This window comes from Mustela nigripes, chromosome 15 (genome assembly GCF_022355385.1).
Source record: "Mustela nigripes isolate SB6536 chromosome 15, MUSNIG.SB6536, whole genome shotgun sequence".
NCBI classification, from domain to species: Eukaryota; Metazoa; Chordata; class Mammalia; order Carnivora; family Mustelidae; genus Mustela; species Mustela nigripes.
Genome location: NC_081571.1, coordinates 17,673,048 through 17,677,816, shown reverse-complemented (window position 1 = coordinate 17,677,816; position 4,769 = coordinate 17,673,048). Strand labels below are relative to the sequence as shown.

The 4,769-nt window shown below is 36.2% G+C and overlaps 1 long non-coding RNA gene across 1 annotated transcript; it reads left to right on the top strand.

The window, feature by feature from the left end:
* The first annotated feature begins 1,315 nt into the window (after nucleotides 1-1,315).
* LOC132002601 (uncharacterized) lies at nucleotides 1,316-2,876 on the top strand. The gene is made up of 2 exons (XR_009399955.1): nucleotides 1,316-1,548; nucleotides 2,671-2,876. It is a non-coding gene; the product is annotated as an uncharacterized LOC132002601 (long non-coding RNA).
* The last annotated feature ends 1,893 nt before the right edge of the window (nucleotides 2,877-4,769 follow it).

Genomic DNA, 4,769 nt, shown 5'->3' with positions numbered 1-4,769 from the left:
AAAAAGCATAGTGGGATGCCTGGGTGGCTCATTTGGTTGAGCAGCAGACTCTTGATGTCAGTTCAGGTCATGATTTCAGGGTCCTGAGATCTGGCCCTATCTCAGGCTCCACACCCAGCACAAAGTCTGCTTATGTCTCTCCCTCCCCATCTGCCCCTCCATGTTCTCTCTCAAATAAATAAATGAATAAAGTATTTTTTAAATAAATAGATAACAAAAGCATGGAGTATACCAGAATACTAAAACTCTTGTTAAAATCACTAAACATAATTGAAGTACAAAAAAGTATTTTTAAAATAATAAAATACTACTTAAATGGAAGATCATTTCATGATAGTTGGGCACCATTTTAAAAACAAGTAGGATAATTTGATCTATGAATTAGAAAAATTTTGAATTTACAAAACATCCTTTTAATTTTATCAAAGGACTTTCATAGATATTATCTCAGTTACAGGAAAAGTCTTATTATCTGAAGAACCACCCAACAGTGAGTTTATCATTATTGGAAGTGTTCAAGACTAGGAGGCCCTTTGTCGGGGATATCATAGAAAAAATTCCTGCAGTGGGTGGAAGTTGGACTCAATGACTGCAAATATCCTTTCTGTGATTCCCTGCTTACTTATCAGATAAGGAAACTAGACAAAAAAATCACTTCCTAAAATATGATTGTGTCATATAGGCTGTACATATGGACTTTCAAAAACATTGCTTTACCAGTAGCCACAACTAACAAAATCAGCTATAATATTATTAATGGCCATTTGTTAAAAGTAGTCCAAAAGCAGTTACAGTTTTTCATCTGTAATAAGCAGTGGTTTTCCAAAAAGATAATTTTCAATGCTAATACATCTGAAGCTAAAAAATTCTAGTATACTGCTGGTGGGGGTATAAATTAATATAATTCTTTTGGAAAACAATTTGATTATATTCTCAAGTAGCCTTAATGTTCATACATTGACTCAATAATAGTATTTCTAATAATCTGTTCTAATGAAAAATCATACATATAGAAAACAGGAGGACAATCATTTTATCAGCATTTAAAATACCAAAAAATGGAGACTTCCTTAACATACAATTATATGCATAAGTGGATTCATCCACTTGTGATTCATCCACATGGTTGATTATTATGTAGCCATCAGCACTTTCTATATTATATTGAAATTATTTCACCTCATATATTTCTTGCACTTAAAGCACTTCAGTGTCCTTTATCTCCAGCACTTAAATGAACAATTTTATTCATCATTTGTCACCAGTTAGCTTAGTACTTAAGTGGGTACTTAATATACTGTTTAATATACTTAGTACTTAAGTGGGTACTTAATATACTGTTTAACTTAAATGAATGTTTGCAAAACAGTTTATAATATCATGGGATGTCTTAATACTAAAATGTTAACACAATGATACAAAATCATTGATTTTAACTATTTAAACATATCTGTAGGAGAGGCTTACAGAAAAGGGACTTTAGTCTACTGATGCCAAAAGATGTGTTTCTATTCTACAAATTTACTGTCCACAACTCTACAGAAGAATGTGAGTTGGGCTCCAAATGGTGATCTAGCAAAAGGGGTAAAGGTGGAATGGAGACTTGTGGAGTAGAAGGGGAAGTAGAAAAGCTTGCTTGCTATCAGGTTTTTACTTCATTGAATGGAGATAGAAATAATCGATTTCAAATGTACCCTTATGGGTGTGTGGCACGGGGGTGGGGGGGGCGGGTAAAAGCCTTTTTACTCCAACAATTCTGATACGGTAATGTAATAAAAACAAGCAATAGAAATTACAGAACATCATAAGGTATTTGGAAAATGTATATTGACTTGCAAGTTAAAGTCTTGAAAGTGGCTGACAGCATTAGAGTAATGTTAAAAGAATTGAGACAAAGAATAAGTAAATAGTGGGAAGAGGTCAATGAAATAATCACTCTAGCATTTAGGAGCTTTCAAGGAGAATATTTTATCTCTATCCTTTCCTTCTCCTTGTCATTGCTACAACTTAGTTAAGCCTTTATTATAGCCAGATAGCTAGACAAAGGTGGTAAAAATTTCATACTAGGATGTTGAGAGTCAGTTAGTAATGCTTACTGCTGACAGACATGGAGAATCCTTTGATCTTCCTAACTGGAGTTGACCTCTTTAATAACTGAACTCCTATGTTTAACTTCCTTGCTTATGCCCCTTTTATGGCTCTAACCACCTTCTATCCTAAATAATAGGTTTATTTTGTTGTATGTTTTGGATGTCTTTTCTGTTACAAAAGAGTTTGCTTCTAGTGCAGGTTTTGAGTCAGGGAAGGGCAGGATGTGGGTAGGGCCATGTCTTACTCATCTTTGTATCTCCATCAGAACTAAGCCCAGGGGCATGCATATTTTTGATGCTCAGTATATATTTGGAATGAAAAGGTGGATCTGGAATAAGGTAATTGTTCTATAAGGACTCTTCCACATAAGGAATTAAAAAGACTTGTAGTGTATGAAATATAAGAATGACAGCAAAATATCAACTAACAACCCAAGGACTGAGGTTGAACCCTAGTTTGAGAGTAACGATTACAATGATAACCTGCCGAGAGCTAAAGTTAAATGGGAAATATGGGGGCATTGCACTAAAAGAATTTTTTTTAAAGATTTTATTTATTTTATTTATTTATTTGACACAGAACAAGCAGGGGGAGCAGGAGAGAGAGAAGCAAGGGAGCCCGCAGCAGGGACTCAATTCCAGGATCCTGAGATCATGACCTGAGTCGAAGACAGTCACTCAACTGAATCACCTGGGTGCCCTATAACATTTTTTTTTAATGTTATCACCTAAATAAATTTTTTCACCTTAACCGCTGAATCTTACACTGCATAAAATGATTAGACAGAGCTTTGTCTTGTCTTTCTTGGTGGGGAGCTAAGTGTATTCTGGGAAGAAAGGAACAAAAGGATATTTGGTGATCAAATTGATAGACTGTGGTGAAAACTGCCATATGCTTACCAGACTTACCTTTTTTCTAGTGGGACAGAACAAGGCCACATTTTCCGTGTGGGAAACACACTGTCTACCAGTGCGTGGTGCATACATGACTTTATTTTTAGTGATCTATTTGTGAAAAACACTATAGGGTAGTGAGTAATGTATATGCTGCCATGTTTAGAAATAACATCTGTGAAGCTTTGTGTGCAGCTAGGTGTGGCCTTGTGATTGACTTTAAGCCAGTATAATCTAAACAATACATGATACATGTCGTTTCTGTGACTGGCCCGTAAAAACCTCCCAGGTGATCATTCTTCATTGTGCTTCTTGAGAATTTTGTTTGATGAGTGGACGTCTAGGGTTGAGAAGTAAATGCCAAGACTCCAGGGGATGGTAGAACCACAGATGGAAGACACTAGTGGGCCTGAATTATTGCACGTAGCCCACCTTTGGGGATCCACAGCTTTTAGAGTTCATTTGGAACAAACATAAGTATCCTGACATGGCTTCACAGTTCAAATAGTCAAAAGCTTTTAGTCAAAGTTTATGGTTTCTTGAATAATAAAATTCCATCAAAATATTAGCAACTGAATGTATAAGAATTATTTGTTTCTTTGGCCTATACCTCTTTCTACCTAATGGCAGCTACCTTGCAGCTAATAGGTCAGGGTGTAAATTTAACACCCATAATCTGATCTTTGCCACAAGGCTGCTTTAGTGGCCTCCCATTGCTCAAAACCCTTCTCTGTCTTACGTCTTGCTTTTTGGGGTCTAAAGACATTGGCCTTTCCAACCCTTGAATGCCCTTTGATGCCCAGATTTCTAGACTCTCCCTCAGACCCTATTTCTTTTTATTTCTCCTTGCAAACTGGCTAGTCATATCCTAAGTTCATCTTCTCTTCTGCCCTGTCAAAGGCAGTCAGTAACATGCCTCACAAATCATTAGTGGTAGGTTGTCGGGAACATCTTTTCCTTGACCAGGTTTGGCAAGCACTCAGTCTGCTCTGTGTAACAGGGAAGTTCAGGCTTCTATTACACATTGCCCGATCTCCCACAACAGATCTGCTAAGTTAATGCCTCCTCACTTGCTTTATTTTAGTATTTTGTTAATGCAGCACCTAAATCCAAGTTATTCTGCATTATGACTATAAGAAACAATTCCAGACTTCAGAGGCATAACAAAAAGGTTTATTTCTCTCTCAGAGCATAATCCATTTAGGTTTTAGTAGCTAAAGAAAATTAAATTAAAAAAATCAGTAAGTAAGTAATCTTTATGTCTTGGGGGAAAGAAAAGAGAAAGGGAATGGGAGAAACACATAAAAGATTTCAAAATTATTGGTAGTATCTGCTTAGGTGGGGTCATATGTATTTACATTTATATACTTTATATTGACATCTGTAATATGTTTACTCTTGGATATGTACAAAATTTTCCACAATAAAAAATAAAAATTACTCCTGACTTTTGAATCATTCATATACATCTAAGTATTCACAAGGAAAGTGTGAACTACATTTTTTTCTCCTTCATTTTATCCCCTACCTTCACATACAAGAAACTTCTCTCCTTTAAGACTGTCTGACTTCTTTGTGTTACAGAAATTCCTCCTGACTTCAAGTTGGCAGTCATTGTGACCAAAGAAAAACTAGTTATTTTGTAACTACATGATCTGCTAGGTAGTAGAGCCCTAATCAATAATCCCAGTGGGGGCTGCTTCTAACGGCTCTGCTGTGTTGTTGCCCTGGGAGGATGCCCTCCCACTTAATCAGTGGCCAGCCTCTCTCTGAACTTTGTGTGAG